Here is a 26,838-nt window from a genome sequence, read left to right as displayed (position 1 = left end):
AATTCCCGGCCCCTGTGGCTGAGCGGTTCTAGGCGCTTCAGTCCGGAACCGCGCTGCTGCTACGGTCGCAGGTTCGAATCCTGCCTCGGGTATGGATGTGTGTGATGTCCTTAGGTTGGTTAGGTTTGTCTAGGGGACTTACGACCTCAGATGTTAAGTCCCATAGTGCTTAGAGCCATTTGAACCATTTGAAATTATAACCGTTGCTTTTACGGGCGTTAATCTATACATGTCGTGTTTGCTACAGATTATTAATACCACTAGAGTTTACCTATATTGTAAATAAACGTGGATTAAACGTGGAAGTCCGACGTTGTGACATGATTCCTCACAAGTCTGTGGTTCATTAGGATGCAATATCTGCAAAGGTAGTTATTTACAACATACTAATTGGTACAACGACTCCGTTTTAATGTAAGTGTGTTTTTGTGCACTCGTGAACGCATGAGATGGAAGTTGTGAACTGCAAGAAGAATTCCTTAGAGCGATGAAATACTTCAGGCGAAACGAACACGACCTTCCCTCCTTGGGGAGAGCCAGCCGGCCATGACGAAACTATTCCACTTCGTGTGCTAGATGTATGAGACAAGCGGAATACTCACAGATTACAAGAAGAATGTAATAACTACAATTACCAACAAGGAACTCGTAGAAATATTACCGAGTCTTCAGTTGCGTAAAAGTCATTGTTCTGAAATACTTACAGAAGAATGGAGAGATTGGTACAGGCCAAGCCGCGCGGGATTAGCTGAGCGGTCTGTGGCGCTGCAGTCATGGACTGTGCGGCTGGTCCCGGCGGAGGTTCGAGTCGCCCCTCGGGCATGGGTGTGTGTGTGTGTGTGTGTGTGTGTGTGTGTGTGTGTGTGTGTGTGTTTGTCCTTAGGATAATTTAGGTTAAGTAGTGTGTAAGCTTAGGGACTGATGGCCTTAGCAGTTACGTCCCATAAGATTTCACACACATTTGAACATTTTTGGTACAGGCCGACCTCGAGAAAGGTCTGTTCGGGTTCTGGAAAAATGTAACACGCCGAGGCAATACTGAGTACTGAGAAGAAAGGCGAACCTACATTTTTAGCATTCGTAAATTTAGAGAAAGCTTTTGACAGAGCTGACTGGAGTACTATCTTTGCAATTCTGAAGGTCATAGGGATAAAGCACAGGAACCCAAAGATTATCTACAATCTTCACAGAAACCAGACTGCAGTTATAAGGGTCGAATGACATGAAAAGGTAACAATAGTTGGGGCGGGACAACGTCGTAGCCTATCCCCTATGTCATGCGTTCTGTACAGTCAGCAAGCTGTAAAGGAAACAAAGGTGAAATCTCTAAAGGGAGAGGAAATAAAAACTTTGAGGTTTCCCGAAGACACTGTGATGCTGTCAGAGTCGGGAAAGGACCTGGAAGAGCTGTTGAACGGAATGAATAGTGTCTTAAAAAGGGATTATAAGATGAACAACAACCAAGTAGCACAAGGGTAATGGGATGTAGTCGAATTAAATCAGGCGATGTTGAGGGAGTTGGATTAGTAAATTTGACATAAAAAGTAGAGGAGTTCTGCTATTTGGGGAACGAAGTGACCGATCATGGCTGAGGTAAAGAGGATATTAAATGCAGATTGAAGATAGCAAGAAAAGTATTTTTTAAAAAGAGGACTTTATTAAAATCTACTATAAATTTAAGTGTTAGAAAATGTTTTTTGGAGGTGTAAGGGAAACGCGGTCAATGGACAGTTCAGCCAGAAAGAGAATGCAGACTTCTGAAATGAAATGTTGTGCTACAGAAGGTTGCTGAAGATCAGATGTGTAGATCATGTAACCAATGAAGAGATACTGAATCGAATTGAAGAGATGAGAAATTTGTGTTACAACTTGACTAAAAGATGGGGTCGGTTGAGGCGTCAAGCAATTGTCAATTTGGTGATGGACAGAAGTGTCGAGGGTAAAATTAGGACACTGAGGTCTAACTACAGTGTGTAGGTTCAAATGTATGTAGGCTGCAGTAGGTATGCTGAGATGAAGAGGTTTGCACAGATAGACTGACGTAGAGAAATACATCTAACCAGTCTTAGAACTGAAGATCACCACGACTACTACTGTAAGTAATCGAGAAGCAAGTAGTTTTCTCACTGTGAGAGCTTTAAGTAGATTTCAGTACGACGTGAGACAGTGTAACGATTGTTCCGTTCACCCACTACGTGCGATGCTACGTGAAAATGGCCACTTCCCAGACAGGATAGCTCTCGTATGTATGTATTATATTGCCCCTTGGCCGTCACATTAAAATTACAAATCTGTGCCTTAAAGACACGCCGTCTGTTTTTCGAGCAGTACCATTTATTAAAAGTCACAAAATTTGCGATAACCTTCATTTTTCTCCCCAAGCTTTCCACGACAAATACGATAAAAAAAAGGCCTTTACAAAAAAGTGTTTTGTTCTGCCGTGATTGCGTGACGATGTCTATACCTCGACACATGTATCATACGTAAGGCGCCAAAAAATTGTCTTCTAGTGACTAGTTTGCTGTGAACCGTATTCATTTAAGCGTACCTCTCGCTCATATCTAGCGAGAAATGTATTGTGGCTGGTAAATATCAGACATCAACTGGGTGAAGTACAATACGTTCTGCTTTGGAACATCGCGGCTTCCCAAGAGTTCGGTCGGTACCTTACGCTTGGGAGTGCCACTATTTAAGTGACATAACTCATCGAATTTCATACAGTCCGAATCGACAGGCTTTCGAAAATCATTCAAAGGGGAAAGGATAGAGTTAAGAGCTGACGCCATTATTCCCCAGAACATCGTTTTTCTACACCAGACATCCACAGTACTGCATGTCAGCAAGAAGCCTGGAGGGCATGACTCGAGTGGCAGGAGCAGTTCGTCTCAGTTAGGACAGAGATATTTTTCAACAAATATCATTATCGGCTCTCGGTAAATCGAAAAAAATATCATTAAATCGATGTACCAGCCAATAAAAATATCGGCTGCACATTGTAAATATACTACCGGTTTTGGAGCTGTATGTTTAAGTATTGATTTGTTATTAGATGTGTGTACACATCAAACTAGCAGCCAGCCAATTCCACATAGGTTAAGAATTGAAAGGAAAGCGATGCACGTTCACACATGGAGATGAACACTTTGCTAACAATGGTGACAACATGTAAGTGGCACTGTAAGAGGTGTCCGATGGATCCGTCGTTCGGTTTTGTCACATTTCGGAGTTGTCCGGAACACTTCATGTCGACTTCTCTGTTCTTTTTTTTCTCAAAGCCGGCGACCTAGCAGTTGTAATGTCAAAATTGTGTGGTGAAGCTAAACGTTGCAGTTTCTGTTGGTAGCTACGAGCACTGATTACGTCAGCATTTCCTCTCATACCTCTCCGTCCACCGCAAAGACCAATTTGTTACTTATATTTTTATTCATTATTTTCAGCCACTGTTTCTGAACAATGTCGATATGAAGAAATAGCACACTAATTGCGTTAAAAATTGTTTTCTGACACAACTGGTGTGCTATTTCTTCACATCGAAAATCATGCTATTCCATTCATACAGCCACTCCCTCTCTGCTCCAGAGCAATCGGACTTCTTCCTTGTACCACCTATACTTGCTTCACACAGTCAAAGAGAAAGATTGGGCATGATGAAAGCTCAAAAAGTAGTAAGAAAGTGAAAATAAGAGAATGTTCTACTACAATTTCAAAAGAACAACTTCATATATTTACCAAAAATTGTGAAAAAATATAAAATAAAAATATCGGGGAGAAAATATTGCTGATAAATGTGGACATGTTTTGGAAAAAAATATCGATAGTTTATCAACAGTCCTAGTCTCAGCACGGGGCGCTAGTGTTTTCTATCGCCATGCGATCTAGTGACTGCTGGTGCAACTATCTCCACAACGTTTCTAACCGCTGTAATAATGTTCTCGCGATTGTATTTGATTTCGCGCTTTACAGTTGACTATATACTAAAGAAGTAAACCATTTTATTAGTATAATGGCTCTGAGCACTATAGGACTTAACATCTGTGGTCATCAGTCCCCTAGAACTTAGAACTACTTAAACCTAACTAACCTAAGGACATCACACACATCCATGCCCGAGGCAGGATTCCAGACTGAAGCGCCTAGAACCGCCCGGCCACACCAGCCGGCTATTAGTATAATATCGATCTTAATAACAACTACTGTGGAACCTGGACTTAATTATCTTTTAGTGTGTCGATCATATGTAAAAACTAATAAATAAATAAAAGCTCACGATCACAACACTGACTAATTCTGACTTCTTGTCGAACTGTCACTCGTACGATCTAGCCACCTTTGTTGGTAGTATCTCCACGACGGGTCTTGTCGCTATAATTTGTTCTAGGGATCGCAGTTAATAAGCTGGTTTATCCGTTGTTCTAATATGAAAACGGGGTAGAAATGCTTGTTTCCAACCCACTTACATCATTATGGTCTCTAATAACCAAATATTTCCTTTTGTCCTGGGTTCTAAGTCACGTAATATCAATAGATGCATAAAAATCATCTAAATTTTTATACAGTCACACGTACCATGTGATAACTCTGATTACAATTGTTGAAATACGGTGATAGGATTTAACACTATATTCTCCTCTGTGTCACTAATCAGTCTAACTATAAGCAGACATGAGGCTTCTTATCGAGTATCGCTTGCACCCGCGGCTCGCGAGACAAATGTCAAGTGGCTGTTCGAGCAACGCTTGTGGAGCTCGCGGCACATGGGGAAACTTTCAAACGCGAGTATTGTTTGCCCAGCCCTAGAGATAGCGAGGGGGTGGGGTGGGGGGAGGGGCGGGGCTTTGTGTTCCCCAGAGGAGGCGACCGCAGATTTTTGCCCGAGGCCCCCGGGCGCTAACACAGAGCACGAATTATTTATCGCCCTGGAGAGCTCACCGCGCCTAACAGCTGTTCGCTCCTCTTTTATTCCGGAAGGCCAGAGGGCGAAGGCTGTTTGCCCTCAGCGCCCTCATCAATTTTGACGTACTTCCCCCTGCTAGCTCCCAGAAACTTTGTGGGTACCACTTGGTGCATTTTACGCGTTACGATAAACTTAAATGCGCATTAAAAATTGGGAAAGGAAATGAGTACACCTCTCTAGTGATAGAGAAACACAAGTATAGACGATTGCAAAGTAGGAATGAAGATGTTACTTTGCTATCTATTATTTATGAATTTATTTCACCTGACAAGATTAGGGTCTTCAGAGGCTGTTACATACCGGGTGTTTCAGAAATAAGTACAGAATTTTTGTGGGATGATAGGTTGGATATAGGCAATCATTTTAATTGTACGAACCTGGCCTTTCTGACTTACATTGCGCTAGACAACGCCAGAGCGCATTCGCTCAGCCTGGAGGAAACATCACTGTACCTCGTGATTACTGCAGTAAATACTCGAAGTTTGCTCCATTGTCTTGATGGTATTACTCAAGCCGACAAATTACAGAACGGTGGACATCGGGTAGTATTGTTCCATTGGCTTGATCTCGGACGTCTCCAGCAACGAAAAGCCTATACTTGACTCCAAAGATAAGTGGTATGAGATTCGGGGATCTTGCAGGCCAGTGAACAGGCCCATTAGGTCCAGCGTCCACGGTATCGTCTGTCCAAGAATCTTCTCACTCCATTTGTAAAATGGGAAGGTGCCCTCTCATACTGGAAGAACATTCGTCTTCTGGGTTGAGAAGACCGGAAGTACGTGTTCGAGAAATACGCAGTAAACACGACCAGTTAGACGGTGTGGAAGAATGTAAGGCCCAACTACTTGGTTGTGAATAATTCCATCCCAAACATTAATTGAAAATCGTCCCTGAAAATGGACAGCCGTACCTCGATGATTTTCTCGAGACCATACGTGGGAGTTGCGACTATTGAACATTCCTTCGCGGGTGAAAGTCGATTCTCCAGTCTAAGGAACAATATTTGCGAAGTTTATTGGCAAAACCATACGGCATAGTCGTTCCGAGTTGGATAGAAGGTCCTGTACCTTACACTACTTTTAGCATTACCAACGGAGCATAAGCCATTGAAGGATTCTTGTCGAACACTTGTAATACTCGTTCCTCGAAAGCAGGATTGTGTTGTGTACACTCAGTGTCCATTACACTGCAAAAAGCTCCTGTATTTATGACTGGTGTGCCAGTCGCAACTAATAATTGACAGCCTTCAAAAATTCGTTTTATATGATGTCCGAAAAAACAGACACCATTGATGACCTGCAGCCGTCTAGAACGAAATTAGAATTATATATTAATACCTTCAGCTGCTGACGGGCGTTGATATATATATATCAACGGGGACAGGTGAAAATGTGTGCCCCGACTGGGACTCGAACCTGGGATCTTCTGCTTACATGGCAGACGAATGTACTGTGTGGACATATAAGGTGAGAATGTGGGTCTCGCGGGAGGCGTGCGCGAGATAGTCCCTGCAGTCGCACTATCCTCTGTGCCCTCGGTGGCTCAGATGGATATAGCATCTGCCATGTAAGCAGGAGATCCCGGGTTCGACTCCTGGTCGGGGCACACATTTCACCTGTCCCCCCTGATATATATCAACGCCCGTCAGCAGCTGGAGGTATTAATATATAATTCTAATTTCAAAAATTCGCGTTCATACAATGTCTAATGTAAGCCGACCTCTGATTATGATAAGCCGCGCGGGATTAGCCGAGCGGACTAGGGCGCTGCAGTCATGGACTGTGCGGCTGGTCCCGGCGGAGGTTCGAGTCCTCCCTCGGGCATGGGTGTGTGTGTTTGTCCTTAGGATAATTTAGGTTAAGTAGTGTGTAAGCTTAGGGACTTATGACCTTAGCAGTTAAGTCCCATAAGATTTCAGACACATTTGAACATTTTTTTGATTATGATAACTGTATAAATGATGCACCTTGTGCGGATGGATCCAGTAGTGTTTGGTTAGTGCTGTGTATGAAACGTTATTTCGTTAGCATCTTTGTTGAGCACTCTGGAGAAAACCAACTGCAGCACTTGGAATTGTCATCTATCAAGTAATTTTAATCGGACTATAGAGTTGGAATTCTCTGTGACAGGTATAAGGGTAACCAGAGTGGATTAGTGTTATTCATGTTAGTATTGTAATCAGTACTAGTACAGTATATACGAGATACGAACGGCGTCAGACGTTGAGTAATCACTCTAAAGGACACAGACGCCGCGTACTCCTGTGAGATAGCGTTATCAGCACATGACATAGCCTCATTATCGGTCTCCAGCTGTTCGAATCGTGCAATATCCAGATTTGTTGGGGTGTTCGAATGTGGCAGTGGCCGTATGTTGGACTGCATTGAAATGTGAGGGCAAGCATACTCGACCTCAAGGTTCCAGTCGACAACGTCTGACCGCCGCAAGGGAGGACCGCCCTATCGTGCACCAAGCACATCGTAACCCATGCACATCTGCGTCTGGCATACGACAACAGCTTACGGACTCCCTGCAACGTTTTGCATCATCCTGCAGCATTGTCAGACAGTAGCAGCAGCAGGGCTAGGGAATTAATTTGCTGTTAATACACAATACAGACGGTTGCGTGTAGAGAGGGGCCGGGACCGGGAGCATGGGCTACTGATGAATGACACTGCATTGTATTCTGCAATGAATGATGGTTTTACACTACCCGGGATTGCCACCTTTCGTGAGTATGGCGGGGACATGGAGAGATGGTCCAGTCTTCCAACGTTCTGGAGTGGTGTTGCTACTTGAGTCATGGTGCGAGTGAACCACAGCTATGACTTCAAGTCACGTGTGGTAGTGACTAGCACATCGGCACCTCACGGACGTTCTGCGTCGTCATGTGCTACCTCTCAAGCGACAGAAGACGCTGGCCCACACATGGCATATGTCTTTACGAACTGTCTGCGTATCCAGGATATCAAGGACCAGATACAACAGTTGTCATTTTGCCTCAGAAGAGGATATAAAGGGTTTATGACACCATTTCCGACCGAATCAGTCGTGCATCCAGGCTACAGGGGGTGCAACGGCTCACACTGCCAAGTTCTTTGTAAATTTGATCCGACTGTAATCTTTGTAATAACGTCACACAACCTCTCAACCATGAAGTTTCATTCTGTTTCCTTGCCGGCCGCTGTGGTTGAGCGGTTCTAGGCGCTTCAGTCCGGAACTACGCGGCTGCTACGGTCGCAGGTTTGAATCTTGCCTCGGGCATGGAGGTGTGTGACGTTCAAATGGCTCTGAACACTATGGGACGTAACATCTGAGGCCATCAGTCCCCTAGAACTTAGAACTACTTAAACCTAAGTAACCTAAGGACATCATACACATCCATGCCCGAGGCAGGATTCGAACCTGCGACCATAGTAGCAGCGCGGTTCTGGACTGAAGCGCCTAGAACCTCTCTGCCTCAGCGGCCGGCGTGTATGATGTCCTTAGGTTAGTTAGGTTTAAGTATTTCTAAGTTCTAGGGGAATAATGACCTCAGATGTTAAGTTCCATAGTGCTTAGAGCCATTTGAACCATTTGAACTTGTTTCTTCCTCTCCTTGTAGGTGCTTCACTGGTGTCTTTTTTTCTGCTGTGTATTTCGTTGCTTTGCATCACAGTGTCTTTGGTCTTAATATTATTGTTAATCAGTAATAATAGTGGAATAGTTAATGAGAGAACTTTCTGGTACGTTACTGCCTTCACTGTTACCAGTGATCTTTTGGTGTGTACTCAGTTGTTAAAGTGTGATGACTGAGATGAGGTCTCAGTAAATTTGGGACAGCTATAAAGAAGCCATCCTTTGACAAGTTGTGATGTGTGCTTTGTGTCATTATTTTGGAAAAAATTGAATGTAGATCTAATTCTCAGCTTTTCCGCTCTCGTCAGCAAATCTGACGTCGTTCCACTAATCTGACACTGGATCCCTTTGTCTCGGTTCACTTTGTTTACATATGGCTTTTTCCTTGTCATTATTTCGTTGTACTCGTTTTCTCTGATAACTCTCCGACTATTTAATTGACTTACTTGCTTACTGCGTTCCTGCAGCAAAGAATTGCAATTCTGAGTTGAACTTAGTCGAAAATTAGGCTTGATATCATGATTAATCGTCTTTGTCTTTAATTTAACTTCGTTGATTACCCCTTTTGAGGTACATAATCCGTGCGATTCTCCTCCTCTTATTATGCGAACGGTGGTGATACTCGAGATATGCTCTTACTTGATCGAATATTAAGGATTAATTCCTTTACGGTGCTTCCAAAACCTATTTTCAGTCATATGTTTGTTAACATTTTACAGTAATTCAATGACGCTTTCTTATGTAACAGCTGTGTCAGTATTGATTCGTAGCATTTTTGTATACATTCGACGTATACGAGACGCAGTCATTCAATTATTATATGCTGTGCCTAACCGAATATTAATAACAACTTATGTATGTTTCCAGCGATACAGCAGAAAATTTCCGTCGGTAACGACCGAGAATGTGTCATCGGAGATAATTTCATGTCACTTGTTTCTCTACTTCTCCGATAACTTGTGTATCCCACGCATTTGTAGAACGCGAGGGTACGAATATAAACAATAACTTTGTCTACCCGCAAAACCTGAACATTGCAGGTAACTTGACATGTACACTGCCCATATAATATTTATATGAACACTCTGCTGTCGGGCCTGATGGTCTAGTGCTAACGCACGTGCTTGGAAACCGAGAGCTCGCGTTATTGAATCTCGGTCGAATCACGGATATTCGTAGCCTGCCTTTAATGTAATCTTCACATCTCCACGATGTCGGGACTCGACACATGGTCCGGATTCCACGTAAAACTGTAGGTCCCCTTTCTCTGGTTGTACATTAGCGACAAGCAAGTCGCCGAAGTGGCGTTCAGTTGACAGACTTGCACCCGGCCGCCAAGCCACACGAAGTTGTTGTTATTATCATCATTATTATTATTAACTCAACCCGTTATCCTAGAATGTGGACTAAACATCTGATGTCTTGCAGTCTGCAGTGAAAGTACTTTTAGATTCTAGAAAATCATATAGTCGAGATATGCTACGTAATGACGACATTCTAACTGAAATAGGCTGTTGCTGTCTATAAATTACTAATAAAGTAAATTCCTACATGCTGTATGATGACCGACAGAGTCTGGTATCCATGTCATACGACTCTACAAATATAAACTCGAAGACTGTGTGCCTTCGGAAAAGTTGGGACAGCTTCCGGTTACTGAGGCAGACATGGGTTACCCTCATTTATTAATTGATAGATACTGAACGATGATGTATTATAAATTGACACTATAACCCTATTAGGAACTCTCCAGAAATAATTTGTAAGAAGGTGCTTCATGCCAGACTGTTAAAGGTAAAGCTGTAATATAGAAGTTTATAGGAGTAGTTTTTGCTATATCCATATCAAATACCAATATATAATTACTGCTTTGATGTTAGTAAATATATCTCGTATAGTCTGTAGGTGACTACATTCAAACTTGTGACGCTACCTAATTGCACATCCCGGGCCTAGTCTGGAAAAAATATTGGCCACCTGACGATTGTCGTCGTGCCCCCCCCCCCCCCCCTCTCCATCGTTTCTTCTCCCGCGAGCCCGTGTGTGTGTGTGTGTGTGTGTGTGTGTGTGTGTAAGCTCTACTTTATGTTAGAGCCAGAGGCGGCAACTGAGTGTAGTATATTCCGCACCCTGTTCAGCCGCAAACACCTACAAATTTTATCCTGTGTTCTTCCTACTATATTGTTGAATCAGAATTTTTATGTTTTCTGGCATTCCTGGTGTTGCAATTTTAATGGTCATTAGTGTATACGCGTTTCGCACGCTAATTACAATTTCCTACATTCCTCGCCCCCTGCTTGCTGTTTCCGGCAAGTTACGCGGAGCAGCATTCCGAGCATTGCTTCCGCTTGTACTGCAAGCCCGCATACCATGGCGCAGGTGTTTCACACACGCGCGAGGCCATCATATCCCATTACCAATGCCCGGAGCCGTGCCGTCCAAAGCTTCTGGCACTGCATGTCTTGTGTGATTATAGCGAATAAATAAAACACGGTAGAATGAAATAAATTTCTTCTGCGACTTGAGCTTTTACAAGCTCTGTTCTTAATTAAAGACAGTTGCAAACCTCCAGAGAGGCTCTGCCTGGGTTTATCCCCCCCACTTACAAATTTCGTTACACGCAAATGTAAGTCACCTGCATATTGAAATAGCCTATTGCCGTAACCGAATATTCGCTCTCTTGTTTAAGATGTACTTCCCTGGGTCTGTGAAAACATAGTCTGAATGTTTTAAGCACTAGATGGGTTCCTGACCGAGCCTCACATGCGGTTTAAGCTGACATGCGTGACCGCAGCCATGACGAATGAATTGCGGTCGGTATGTTAATTTCTATGGTCTAAATCTCACGAGTGATTGCATTTCCGACTCCGAACGAACGGCGAACAATAGGCGCAATTGGTTATTCGGACTACGCCCGCACAATGCGTTCTTTTGTTAGACGTGTTATTTCGACCTTCCATTTCCTTTCGCTTGCCGCGTATGTCAAGCATGCTTGACATTTGCAGAGTCCCGGTTCAGTGCGTCGTTATCCGTGTTACATTGCATTCGTCTGTGCAAGGTATTTTGTCCCCTCTCTCGGATATCTGTTGACTATTTTTTCCCCCTCTCCTAAACTGCAGAAAACTTTGCATTAGGATGTAAAGCAAACAACGAATCTGAAGGAAACCACACAGGATTCGCGTTCGGGAGGACAACGGTTCAAACCCGCGTGCATCCATCTGGATTTAGGTTTTCCGTGATTTCCCTAAATCGCTTAAGGCAAATGTCGGAATGGTTCTTTCGAAAAGGCACGGCCACTTTCCTTGTCCATCCTTCCCTAATTCGAGCTTGTGCTCCGTCTCTACTGAGCTCCTTGTCGATGGGACGTTAAACACTAATCTCTCCTTCTCATCCTCCTTGAAGGAGACGTTGGAATTGCTGGGTCAAAACTAACATAGCTACTTGTGCTCTACATGCAGTGCTTTATGGAGTTTCTTGTATTTTTTTTCGTTTTCTTCTACTTCTTCCTTTTTTTCACACTGATCGTCAACAACAATCGCATTTCCTGAAGCTGCTAATCTATTTCGGCATTTTTTGAACACCTCCAATGTCATCCATTTGTATTTTTTTTCGTTTTCTTCTACTTCTTCCTTTTTTTCACACTGATCGTCAACAACAATCGCATTTCCTGAAGCTGCTAATCTATTTCGGCATTTTTTGAACACCTCCAATGTCATCCATTTATACAGTATGTGATCGATAAGCATGTAGTCTCTTTTTTCCTGCAAGTAAATTTGTTTTGCAGATACGTATATTTCTTTAGTACACATATTCCTTCGTGTCAGTGTTTTTATCCGCAGCCCAGAGAAATTTGTAGTTGCCGAATTTGCTTTTCGTTGAGAGGATGGTGCTAATTTCCCGTCTGTAATGGACTCTAGCACCTGGCGGAAACATTTCTCATCATTGACCGACATTTCATTTCTCCGTTGAGCGGGGGCTGCATCGTAGTCATTTCTCGTAATAGTTCCGGTGTTAAAACCGAGAAGAATATTGCGTTTGCCGATGACGAACAACGCATCTCTTAATGACCTAATTCCAAAGCGTATTTAAACAATAGGTATGTAACTTTGCTGCTAATAGGCATCTAGTTGAAGTTGAAAATCGGAGGAATATTTATCCACCAGCATTCATTCGAAATAATGTTGTAATTTTTCTTTTTACCGTGTGAATGGTGTCTTACAGTGATGCCACATAAAAAATGATACATAACATTTGGTAGTCCCTGTCTTCAATTTTTCTTTCTTTTTATCTGTTAAACTGAAGGCTAGATCGAACACCACATTGCTCCAAAAGCCATAATCTTACTGTAGATGGAATGCTCTTGCTTACTCCGACTTTCGAATTGACTTATCCTGATAGACATAGGCCGATCCACAGTTCAATATAGACTCCAAAGAGTGGTGCAGCTCGGCATTTTTCACATTTGCAAATCGTCGCCAGAGGCGAAATGAGATGTGACAGAAAAAATCCTAGGATCAACCGAGGATTGAACTAAGAGACCTTTCGATTCGTAGTCTGGTACTCAGATACCTAGCGTGTTAGAATCCTGTTTGTGTAAGAAATTTTCGCCGTCAGCATTCGGTCGATAAGAGGATGGGTTGGCGTAAAGATCCAGATTATCAGAATTAGCGCCAGAGTCAGGGATTAAAATCTAAACGCTCTTCACAATATTGTAATTTCTGAATGAGACCAATCTGCCGCTCCAGCTGCCATTAGTTGGATTAAAGTGTCCTTTTGTTTTGAATTCTTCTCTGCAGGAGACTTGAGGCTACATCTACGTCAATACTCTGCAGTTCTCACTTAAATGCCTCGCAGAGGGCTCATCCAACCACCTTCAGACGATTTCTCAGCCTTTCCACTCTTGGACCGCGCACGGGAAAAACGAACACTTACATCTTTCCATGCGAGGTCTGATTTCTCTTGTTTTATTAAGACGAACGTTTCTCCCTGTAAAGGTCGGCGTAAACAAAATATATTCACATTCGGAGGAGAAAGTTGGTGATTGAAATTTCGTGAAAAGATCCCGCCGCAACGGAAAACGCCTTTGTTTTAATTATTTCCACCCCAAACCCTGTATCATATCCGGGACACACTCTCCCCTATTTCGCGACAATACGAAAAGAGCTGCGCTTCTTCAAACTTTTTCGATATCCTCCCTCAATCCTATGTAGTAAGTATGCCATACCGCGCAGCAATACTCCAGAACACTATAGGCGGGCGTAGTGTTGGCAGTCCCTTTAGTAGACCTGTTACATGTAATAAGTATTCTGCCAATAAAACGCAGTCTTTGGTCTGACATCCCCACAACGCTGTCTGTGCGGTCGTTTCAATTTAAGTTGTTCGTAACTGTAACTCCTAGGTATTTATTTGAATTTACGCCTTTGAGATGTGTGTGATTTATCGTGTAACCGAAATTTAATGGATTCCTTTTAGTACTCGTGTGGATGACGTCGCACTTTTCATTATTTAGGGCCAATTGTCAGTTTTCGCAGCCTACAAATGTCTTTCGGGGCATACAAATGTCTTGTCTGAATCTTTCGCAGTTGTGTTTGATCTTCTGATGACTTTACTAGACCGTAAACGGCGTCATCATCATCATCATCATCATCAACAACAACATCTGCAAAGAATCTAATACGGCTGAAATCGTTTGTATAGATTAATAAAAGTAGAGAGCCTATAGCACTACCTTGGGGAACGCAGACATTAATTTTGTTTTACACGATGGCTTTCCATCAGTTACTACGAGCTGTGATCTTTCTGACAGGAAATCACGAATCCAGTCGCACGGCTGAAGCGATACTCCACAGGAACGCAATTCAACTAAAAGCTGCATGTGAGATTTTGGAAATCTGGAATCAATTTGAGATCCGCTGTCGACAGCATTCATTAATTCATGTGAAAAGGAGCTACTTGTGTTTCACAAGAACGATATGTTGTCAACCCATGCTCACTATGTCAGTCCATCGATTTCTTCGAGGTAATTCATTATTTTCGAACATTGCTCCAACCTACTGCAAATCGATGCCAGTGGTATGGATCTGTATTTCAGCGGATTACTCCTAATTTCTATTCAGTTTTGATGTGACCTGTGCAACTTTCCAGTGTTTAGGTACGGATGTGACACGGATGGTTTTGTAGCCATGTTAGAATGAGTATAGAATAACCCATTAAACTGACAGATACGGGTTACGTTACGGGCTAAGCGTTTGTCTAGTCATACATTTTTAAAATGTCTTGTATTGCCCGCGCTTTAAAATTAACAATATGACATGAAGTATTTCCTGAACAGCAGTGATATTCTTACATTTGGACGCTTGAGTAAAAAAAGTGGACTATCTCTAATTTTGCCATTTTTGAGTTAGATAACAATACTGAGGACGTCTCCTTGTATGTACGTACTACAATTGTGTGAAAAATGGCAAACTTGTTAACCTGGTGAACCTATGCTTCCTTAGAAAGTAGAAAGTTTTCTCAAAATTTGTGAATTCTGAAACAAAATAGTAATTCCTGCTCATTGCTCCTAACAATGATTTCAGTGACGAAATGCAAATTTCACGTGGTACTGTATTCATTCCTAAAGCGAGCTTGTTCTTGTGTTTGTCCACAATCCCATTTTGTGTGTATGCGTTTTATAATGATTTTAGTGATTTTATTGTACAGTACACAGATGACATTCACAGGGCCATAGTTTGTATTTCTTGCTTGTAGCCTTTTGTAGATGGCGCTACACGGAAGTAAACTATTTAACTATACTAATATGTTACTCGTTTGCTGCTTTCTGTACAATAAGATACTCTAGAACAAAGTGTTTTCATAGTATCCAAGGCCCGAGCAGCATGTTATCGTGACCTTGGGGGTATTGCCCGGAAAGGCGGTGCTTTATCGGTTTGCTGGCGGCCACATTTACGAACATTGACGTTTCGATGCCGTCTGTCAGCAAATTGTAGGGTGTTCATAACGCAACCTCATAGGAAAATGATAAAGTTCAAAAATTTGTTGAAAATGGCCTCTCTTAAGCGGTTCAGCTAGCTGTATATGACGATGTATATTCGTAATATATGTTCTAACATTAGTTGAGACATTGCAGCAACATGTCGTTAAATTTTTGTCTTCAATTCCGAAACAATGTGAAAGTGAGTTCTGGTAAGTGACATCCTTAATGTATCTCCACAAGAAAAAGTCAGGTGGGAAAAAACCAGAATCACTGAACCCAGAAACCCTTCGAAATCACTTGTCGATAAAAAAAACACTGATCCAAGGATTGGGTTGGCTATAAGAGCCGTAGCATAGTCGTGCTGAAATAAAGTGTACAGCAGCTGATCTTGAGCTAGTGTTTACTAAATTTCTGAACCTTCACTATGTAGCGCTCACTGTTCACTGTAACATGAAATACTGTGACGCTGGTTCAGCTACAGGACACAAAAAAGCATTTTTGTGCGCACAAATAACACTCGTGGAGCAGACGTGGATTTTCCGCAGGCTAAATGCGTGAATTCTGTGCATGCGTATATCCATCAAGAAGGGACAGTGCATTGCCAGACTAAAATCCGTGACTTGGTATCACTGATAGAATCATACGTTTCTCACTGTCGTATTTAATAACCCATGAACAGCACGAATTACAGCATTAAGTCATACCTGTGACAGAAAAGTAACTTTATGGGAGAAAGTTGATTAACTTTATTAATCCATGTAGTAGACAAACGCCGTCATCTTACTATGTAACAGCGCTGCTTGCTTTTGTATAGTCCATTTCATTTGAGTCTAGAGAGCGTAGTAACGCATGAGCGCAAAGCGGAATTTTTATTATTGTTGAGAACTACATACAATGTAACTCCGTGATTCCCGAGATCAGCTTTCAAGACCACCTGACTTGTCGCACCCTCTAGTGAGAGTAGAATATTGACTTTTCTACGTGTTACTTCAAAAATCAGTGATTTGTTCTGCAAATAGTGACTGTTCAGTAATGATCACAAAATTAGCGCAAAACGCATCCCTCTACTGTGACATTACTTTTTGCATGTAAGTTGCAGTTTGCTCCAGGTTCACTGTACTCGCTCTACTAGAGTCATTCTCGGTAGTAATTACAACTATTGACTGGTCCTCTGCACTGATTTCTGCGGGCTCAATAAGAAACGACCACTACACGCTGTCTATCTTCTTGGCCTGAGCATGCTCTGTGGTGAAATTGCTCGCACTATCACGTGACTGACGACGCGGGGTGAACGGGGCGTTCAAGTTTCCATGATAATACGGCTTGACTCGCAAAAACAACCATCTCCTCATGGGTGCAAAAGCTACCATCGTTCGATGAAGACACTATGCGGTCTCTCAACAATAACTTTCATGGGTCAAAATCGAAATTTCGTACTTTCTTCTTTTGAGGCTATTGTAAGACAGTGTTATTGAAAATGTGCCATTATGAAAAGTCCACATAAAAACCATGACGCAATAGCTGCCGGCAAAGATATCGAACGAGTAAACAATTTAAACTCATTTTCGTTTACAAAAGAATACAATATGTGTCACAGACTTGTGGTACTGTATAGAAACTTAGTTCCTAGATAGTTACAGCCAACCATCTCCAAATGAAAAGCGTTTACCCTCGACTGTACTGGTCATGTTACTGTACTTCAGAAATAGCAGAAGTGGAATATTACGAATCATTCATGTTTTGTTGGTTCTAAAAAGAAACTTGTCCCTGTACTAGAAAGAGATTGTCACCAGTAAATCATCATCCTCAACTGTACTTCATAAGTTCCATGACTTTTTTTTTAATAATACTTGCAAGTTATAACAAAAAAAAAATGGCTCTGAGCCCTGTGGGACTTAACATCTGAGGTCATCAGTCCCCTAGAACTTAGAACTACTTAAACCTAACTAACCTAAGGACATCACACACATCCATGCCCGACGCAGGATTCGAACCTGCGACCGTAGCGGTCGCGCGGTTCCAAACTGAAGCGCCTAGAACCGCTCGGCCACACCGGCCGGCGCAAGTTATAACAGATAGGTGCTTCAGAATAATGGACACCTTTTTGGAGCAGAACGAGAACATTTGAAGTCTTTGTGCAGATTGTTTTTGTTCTTAATGTCATATCTTTGATCCGTGATATTGGTTCAAGTTAAAGATTTATTGTTTACAGCAAATATCATTTAGGAATAAATATACTGAGGGGCAGTGTTTAGTGTACATGTCTCTTTGAACAAGATTCTGCAGGACGTTTTTGAATCCACACCCAAATAATTCGACCGCACTCTCTGGTGGAGAAATTGATAAAAAAAGTGGTCCGAGAACAAGCCTTTCGATTGGACGTCACTTCAGCGACTTGCGCGTCCCTAATCTTCCCCCAGTTACCCAATCGGGGAAAGGCGACTTGTTTAACGTGGAATCTGAACCACGTTTCGTTGCTGGCGACACTGCACATTATTCAGAAGTGAAGGCTGGATTAAAGGTAGCCTGGAAATTTTCGGAATTCAGTACCGCCACCCCTCTGTTTCCAGACATGAGCTTAACCCCTACACCTCCAGGCCCAGCGGCTTAGTTCACGAATGGGTAACCCGCAGGTCGCATCCGGCCCGCGATTGGTGTCAATCCGATCCGCGAAAGAAATTACGCCGGCCGCGGTGGTCTCGCGGTTCTAGGCGCGCAGTCCGGAACCGTGGGACTGCTACGGTCGCAGGTTCGAATCCTGCCTCGGGCATGGATGTGTGTGATGTCCTTAGGTTAGTTAGGTTTAAGTAGTTCTAAGTTCTAGGGGACTGATAACCACAGCAGTTGAGTCCCATAGTGCTCAGAGCCATTTTAATTTAAAAAAAAAATTACGGGTGAACATAAAATGAATTTATTTTAAAAAACAAGTGTTTTAAGCATAATTTGTTGGTGTTGCATGCCGGGAAAGGGATACCATCGATGTCGGAGAGTTACTTAATACGGGTTCGATTCCCGGCGGGGTCAGGGATTTTCTCTGCCTCTTGATGACTGGGTGTTGTGTGATGTCCTTAGGTTAGTTAGGTTTAAGTAGTTCTAAGTTCTAGGGGACTGATGACCATAGCTGTTAAGTCCCATAGTGCTCAGAGCCATTTGAACCATTTTTTTGTTACTTAATAAACATTATGTTACGAATGCTGTAGTTTTGACTTCATGCTCTAGAAGCGTTGCTATCGCATCGTGACGAGGCGGTCCGTGAGCTTGAGTAACTATGTGAATCAGGCCCGCGGATCACCAATAATACAAATGCCTGCTTTAGTTGATAAAGTACCTCAAAATATGATACCACATGAGATTATGGTACGAAAATAAGCAAAGAAAGCCGACTTCATATTTAATTTTTAGATTATCCCTGCATGAAAATACCTTTCGTAAATATTTTTTTTTTTTTTTTTTTTTTTTTTTTTTTTTTAGGCGGCTCCGCAGTTCTGTGGCATGTCCCTAACAATCTAAACATAGGTCCGAACTGTAACCCTAAGAGTGTAACGGCAACACAATCTTCTAATTGCACATCCTCGTATCTTATGCTTATTGTAGCTCGAAATCACCTTATTCTAGCTCGAAATCACTAACGGAATCTGGACTGCATACAATGAATGCATTCGAAGTGTAATGCGTCAGCGTAAAAGCACACAGTTGCACCGCTCGGTGGTGTGGCGTACGAATGTGCAGTAGTACCTAACGGGAGTGTGACGAGGTTGATAGCGCCTCGCACGTTTATGCCAAGAAAATGGTTTAAAAACTGACGAAAGTGTGGACTCCCATAGTATAGCTTACCTTCAGATTTGCACTCTCCTATGTACCAACAGTGATTGCAGCTGAATTACAAGACTAATTCTGCTGGATTGTTGCAGCTTGCATTTGACTAACGAAAATATTTAGATAACCACATTACGGAAGTGTAATTCATAATCCATTAATTATTAAATCTGGTTTGGAAAACCTTAAAACAATCTGAGCATCCTTTTTTTTCCATTCAGCTGGTCATTGACGTGATAGTATAAACGCGACACGTTCGGTTGCCGTTTTGAATTATTAACGGCCAAATGAACTGCTGAGTGGTGATTAATCTTCATTTTCCGTCGCTTCAGCGAGCCATTATCGGAAAACAGGGGCACATTGCAGAGTTGGGTTATGCGACAACATCCTAATTTTGCAAGAGAAGCATTTCAAAGGCCTTACTTCCACAGAGAGCACTGTCGTATGTAGCAGTATACGTTCGAAAAGGTAACGTTTACACTTTTTTACAAAATTGATTGGTTTATTATTTTCGATCAATACAAAAGTATTTTGAAATGCCAAATTGCATTAAGTGTATGGCATTTGTCGAAAGGTTTTGTGTGGTGTGCAAGTTTCTGACTTAACTAAACGATAGGGACACCACTAATTTCTGGTGTTTCTCCTATTATTCTTTCTCTTCATCCCTGCATCTACATCTCCCCTATAGTTTCATTTCTCGTGTATTCGTATAACGTACTCATTTTTTGCAGACAAATGGTTTGTTAACTTCGTTTTTCCGATGTACACCAGAAAGATATCGGAAGACCACTAGCGCATATCCTTTTATTTGGTAGAATGTGCAGTATAAACGCAACTGATAAGTGCATTAGTACATTAGATATATCCCATTAGAAATGTGTCTGTGCTTGTAACGACGAACGTATCGCCTTAAAACATTAGATTGTGCGGCAGACAACACCTCACCTGAAAATGGTTTTAGAACCTTAAAGTTAAGTTGTGTGACTTTTATTATCGGACAATATCCTCAAGTGTCTTGATTTCGCCTTATTTATGCTAGTAACATAAATGTTGCTAGAGGTATGCGATTCAACATGCCCAAGTCAATTTTGAACTGACTTACGAGGACATATTTTTCCAAGGTTAAAAAAAAGTATGAAAATAGAACAATGGCAAAGTGCCAAATAACCAATCCAAAGGTCTCGGGTTCGTTATCTGGTCAGTCGTATGATATTTGTCATTTTCCACCTCTTTCACACCTGTGACAATGTTTCTCGATGTGAAAAACGCCGAGATGCACCGTAGTTCCACGTTAAACTGTAGGCCCCTCCATCACTAACAGGGTAAGTCACCTAAAAGGTCGGAGGAGACAACGGAATAGCACCTCGTAATATGGCCATGCATATTAAATTACTTTGGTGGTCAAATTTCGGGTTGATGACACCTTTACGTTTTTTAAAGATATTGCTATTTACACTGATGGTCCAAAGTAGATAAATAATTCGAATAGTCTTTTTATGCTTGGCTCCACAGCACTATAAATTTATTGATGGTAGTCATTTTTCCAGTGAGATGTATTTTATTTGTTATTTTATTTGCGATCACCTAATTTCTCTCCGATGAGCATTATCAAGCAACTCCTTACTTTATTTGATTTGATTCAGAGCTGTTTAGCACTCGGAAACTCCACTAAAATGCCATTAATTTCACTTTACGTGTTTCAACAAATTAATGTGTCATCTTCAGAAATTCGATACAGGCTTAAATTATCGGTAAGTCGACGTCAAAAAAGGATCCGAATTAAGGCGAGAATGTTTATATATTTCCAGTTCTTGTTGTAAGAGATTCATTTTGTACCCCTTGTCAACTATAAGCTACATCATCATATTGAGTAAAGAGGACGGAGGGAGTGTGTGTTTTTCAATTTTGAGGCATTTTGCGAAAGTTGACTTACACGAATTTTCGCTGTGTTTACTGAGCAAGTACTAAACGAAACCGGGTATTGAATGCCTTCCCTGTCTGCCCTATACAAAAAGTCTGACATGCTTCAAATTGAATTTTATGCAGGATGTTTAACAATTCATGTTACACACTTCTACAGGTTGTAGAGGGGACTTATTAGATCACGTTTTGCACAGGAACCAATGTCCGGAAACATCATCCATCGACGCTACAGAGCTTCAAAGTTAAAGGCAGCGGCGCTCGTAAATGTATGCATATACAAGGTGCTTTCGTGATGATGCTATTCATCTTCACTACTAGTCATTTTTATCTTGTTTTGGTTCTTACTACCTCATCTTAAAGTTGCCCACCATACAATCTTAACAACAGCAACAATACATGTATTCCTCTGTCATAGGTATCAGAACAGTTTTCGCTTGTAATTTTCGAGTCGTTCCTTTCCGGTACATGGACCCTCACTTCACATCGAAACATTGATCCTTCTCTGTCATCCTAGAAAGTTCATCATGGAATCACCCTGTATACAGGGCAAGTCATCTGAAACTTGCACCACAAATATTCCGGAAAATGAAACTGCTATTGATGTGCGGTATTCATAGAAGGAATTAGTTGTCAGTGGATCGTATTGTTAGCGAATACACAGATTTAATAAGACTTAGAAAGTGTATTTTTTGTGCCAACATACAAATTTTTGAAATGGAACAATGCCTATTGACAATATGAGTGAAAGTAGGGTAAATTAGAATGTCAATGGTGTTTGTTGCAGAAATCTAGTGAGAGTCGTTTACAAGATACCGTATTTTGAAAAGTTCCCACACCAACACTTGTTCGTCACATTCAACCTCCGTAGTCGCTAGGTATGACGTTGTTATGTTCGCTTACAGCATGCGTGTGAGAAAGCGATAGCTGCACGTCCGCGGCCTCTGTGCGTATTGTGTTGTGATCTGCACTTGGAAAGTTCCGGAACATTAGACAAACCCGGGAGTTATTATATCGGAAAGATGATTAGTACTCAAACCACTCAACATCTGCAGACATGGATTTTTTGTGTACTGAAAATAAGCTCACATAAGGATGAAATTTTAATCCATATATTCCATAAGAGTATCATTTTGGTATCGTTCGGTCAGTGTGTCCATAGTCTAACGTTTTCTATTCCGTCAGAGTATTTTACGAGGGTAATCCCAAAAGTAAGGTCTCCTATTTTTTTATAAGTACAGAACTCTGTTTTTGTGGCAGTTGGTCACACTGTTATGAAGAGTGCTTCACGCGCTGTGTGTAAACATGCGCACGCCACGCTGAGGCGCTGTCTTGGATTGGCAGCCGTTGAGAATGGGGTTCCCGTTGGATGTTGCCGCCAAGTGCGAATTGCGCTCAGTTCTTCAGTTTTTGAACGCAAAGGGCACTGCGCCGATTGAATTCCATCGCCAGTTGACTGAAGTGTATGGTGAGTCGTGCTTGGATGTCAAAAATTTCGTAAGTCGTGTAGAGAGTTTGCAGCTGGTCGGACCGAAATTCACGACGAACAAATTAGCGGGAGATGTCAATTTCTGAGGAGACAGTGTTGAAGGTTGAGCAAAGCATGCGTGAAGATCAGCGGACCACCCTGGATGAGCTCTGCACGTTGGTTCCCGAGGTTTCCCGAAGCACCGCTCACAGAATTGTTATCGGAAACATTGAAGTACCGGAAGGTGTGCGCAAAATGAGTGCCACGCATGCTGACTGAGGACCACATAAGGCAACGAGTTGATGCTTCCCGCGCATTTCTTCACCGCCTTGCAGGCGAACAGGACTCAATCGTCACGGGTGACGAAACCTGGGCATGCCATTACCACTTTACACCTGAGACCAAGCAACAATCACGCCAGTGGCGGCATCCTTCTTCGCCAAAGCCGCGGAAATTCAAACAAACACAGTCTGCCGGTAAAGTCATGACAACCGTTTTTTGTGATCGGAAAAGGGTATTGTTGGTCGACGTTATGCCCACTGGGACCACAATTAACGCTGACAGGTTCTGTGAGACTCTGAAAAAACTCAAACGGGCAATTCAGAACAGGAGAATAGGATTGTTGAGCAAGAGCGTACACATTCTCCATGACAACGCTACATCGCACGGCAAACCGTTGCTCTCCTGCAACAGTTTCAGTGGAACATAATCACCCACCCACCCTACAGTCCTGACATGGAGCCCAATGACTATCACCTGTTCCCTAGGTTAAAAAAATAATAAATAATAAATAAAAAAAAAATTTGGACGGAAAGCGATTCAGCTCCGACGACGAGGTGAAAGAAGAGGTTCATAACTTTCTGAACAGCATGGCGGCGAGCTGGTATGACATGGGCATACAAAAACTGCCCCAGCGTCTACAGAAATGCATCGACAGAAATGGTGATTATGTCGAAAAAGAGCTAAATGTTCAAGCTGTAAACTGATGTAAACCGTTGTAGAAATAAACAGGTCTATGTACTTATAAAAAAAATAGGAGACCTTACTTTTGGGATTACCCTCGTAATAATCTGTTCAGAAATTTGACATATTAAAAGTTTAATCAAACATGTGGCTGTCTGATTACGGAGTAGTGAGGCAAACACGTGTGGGTTTGTCATAAAGGACTGGAGTGAGTTGCGTGGCGCGGCGACATGATCTTTCACTTTCTGCGAGGCGGAGTCAAACTGGTAGTGTGAGTCAGGTTTTGGAGATCACGTCCGCCCGCGTGTACGCTGCAGCCGCTGTGGGGGCGAAACCGGAACGATCTGACGCCCACTCCGACCGCTTACCACACGAGACGAGGCAGTGGATAGGCCTCTGGACTCGTACTCTCCACGTCCGGGTTCCCCCGTCTGGACACCCCACTTTAAATCGTGTGTAGGCTTCAACGAGGAGAGCGGATTCCCTGCTTCATGATTGTTCACGTTATCTGGTGTTTCACCACTAAAGGTTCCCATGTCGACGAGGAGATAACATCTGACGTTTCCGAATGACGCAACGTATGAGTAAGGCACAGAACTCGTACGCGTGAGGAACGCGGCTAATTTCATTTTCGGCCACTAGAAATCAGAAACGGAGCGGATAAGAGCCTAATATTGTGGAGTTCATACTTTAGAAATCAAGGCCCCGCTCTTACGTCAGTGCTGTTATCTTCCTTCCTTCCCTACTTCGTACCGTAGTTCACGAGTACGACGAGTCTGAGAAACTTTGTGCTGCGATCGCTTCCCACTCGTCCGCTCGTTCTAGCAATAGCGGTTATCGCTGAAACAAACGGTTTTCGGTTATATTTATTTCTGAAATAACCGATTTTCGGTTTTTTATTGCTATTATTTCGAGTAGTAACTGTAGACGTCGAACAGAGATTGAAAAATTCAGGACTCCCTCAGACTCTTGCATTATACGTTTCAAGGTGCCTAGAATAAAATAACAAATAAACGAAAGCTTAGTCCATATACTGTTGGTAATGAGGAGACGAGTGCTGCAAAACGTTATGTGTTAACCTACTGATTCTACCTTTTTGAAGCTCTGTTCCAGAATCATGGTCTAATCGAGGATCGTACACGTATCTGGGTATTAGAATAGCCAGTGCTAAAGGGTGAAAACTGAGGTTGGAGAGGTCTATTTTTCGTTATATGCTACTTGTAGATGGAGGGGAAGAAAAGAAGGGAAAAGTAAGGAAGGGATTATTGATATCAGTTGCACTGGGACATTACGTGGAATCAGCGGGGGCGAGTGAAAATATGTACCGGACCGGGATTCGAATCCGGGATCTCCTGCTTACTAGGCAGGTGCGTTAACCACTGCGCCATCTGGGATACAGTGTTGACGCAACAGCGCGGACTATCTCGATACGCTTCATGGCCGTCACACACTCCCACCGGGCGCCACATATTTTTCGTGTTAGATTGTCTGTTCCCAAGGGCTACAAACAGATAAAGGCATGCTATATAGACATAGGCAGCAGAACAGTTACCTTCTATGCCCATTATAAACAGCGAATGGACAGTTGAGTTCTTAAATTATTACTGTTGTCTTATTTACCTTTCTCATGTATTATTTCATAGAAGTGGCAGACAAATAGTAAGATTAGTGTAAAATTTGTAACTTTCTCTAAATATTTCGATTGTAAACCAGTTTTGTAATCAAATATATTTATTTACTTTTTAACAAGAATTTGATAACAATTGATCTTCTGGTGACAAGACTACACATTCTCTTTCAGAAAATTCAAATGAGCACTTTAGATAGTAGGAGAAATAGAACCTTTAACAGGACTACTTCCTTGACAATAGTTAAAATTTCAGTAATGAATAAATCAATTGCCCAATATTTATTGTCCAATGTGTTCATAAATGCTCGTTCTATAATGTGTTGATCTGTAAGTTTTTTTTCCTTTCGTTATAAACAGTATCATCCATAGATGGTACCAATGCTTCAGAAGCCATAGTGCTTCCTACCGACGATGCTGCTATAAATGACAAGCCTGACATACACCTTCTACTCTTCTTCTGCCGGCCGAAGTGGCCGTGCGGTTAAAGGCGCTGCAGTCTGGAACCGCAAGACCGCTACGGTCGCAGGTTCGAATCCTGCCTCGGGCATGGATGTTTGTGATGTCTTTAGGTTAGTTAGGTTTAACTAGTTCTAAGTTCTAGGGGACTAATGACCTCAGCAGTTGAGTCCCATAGTGCTCAGAGCCATTTGAACCATTTGAACTCTTCTTCTCCCCCACCCCCCCTTTCTACCAAAAATACTGAATGGTTCACTGCTTCTGATCAGTAAAGGGCAACAGCTACATTGTTGTCTCAGCATTTCTGTAGCTACTCTTATGTCAAATGTTTGTTGCTTGTTTCTGTTATTGTGTTATTAAAATGGCACTGATCGATTTACCTAGTTTTTATAATAACCCAATATTTCAAACCAAAGAAAATTTTATGAATAAACATTATTCAGGTTTAAGAACTTTTATTTAAAAACCAAAAATTTTAGCACCACTGCTACGACATAAGATTAGTAACCTGGTTGTTACCCATTTATTAGCAAAAAATAAAAAAGAGGCCTGTTATAACTGGATCCAAAGAAATACTGAAAAATACCGGTATCGGTTGTAACCGATCGGTTTTTCCCATCCTCAACTCTTTCTTTCTTATTGGAGCATGAGGCAAGCATAGTGACTTAGAACGGAAGTTGAGAGTACGATATTGCTGTTGTAACCCAGGATTGGCAGGGTGAAATGACCGAGTCCCGGGATCAAATGGCCTATATCGAGACTGTGTTTGGTGACGCTGTGGACGATGCAAGACGAAAATTAGGTGTACACAATAGTACATGTGCTCCATTACAGGAAAAGTAATGTCTGCAAAAAGTTAGACGCCGTAGTGCGAGACGGAAAACACACAGAGTTCGACCAATGCGAACAAAATGGTTGTGTTATTGTTTATTCCACCACCCCCATGAGACAACGTTTGCGCTCCGTCAAATGTGTAAGTACAGAACGTCACTATTATGTCCGTGCGACAAAAAAGCGCACCATTTGTATATTCTTTT

General features: G+C 42.2%; 1 protein-coding gene and 1 non-coding gene across 2 annotated transcripts in view; one reads left to right on the top strand and one right to left on the bottom strand.

Moving 5' to 3' along the window:
* LOC126251326 (DENN domain-containing protein 5B) overlaps positions 1-26,838 on the top strand; it is a 524,570-nt gene that overhangs the window by 136,938 nt on the left and 360,794 nt on the right. The window lies entirely within an intron of this gene.
* On the bottom strand, positions 25,037-25,109 carry Trnat-agu (transfer RNA threonine (anticodon AGU)). Its single transcript has one exon. It is a non-coding gene; the product is annotated as a tRNA-Thr (tRNA).

The sequence above is a fragment of the Schistocerca nitens genome, chromosome 4, assembly GCF_023898315.1.
Source record: "Schistocerca nitens isolate TAMUIC-IGC-003100 chromosome 4, iqSchNite1.1, whole genome shotgun sequence".
NCBI classification, from domain to species: Eukaryota; Metazoa; Arthropoda; class Insecta; order Orthoptera; family Acrididae; genus Schistocerca; species Schistocerca nitens.
The sequence above is the reverse complement of the archived record's forward strand: the minus strand, read 5'-3'. Positions and strand labels throughout refer to the sequence as shown.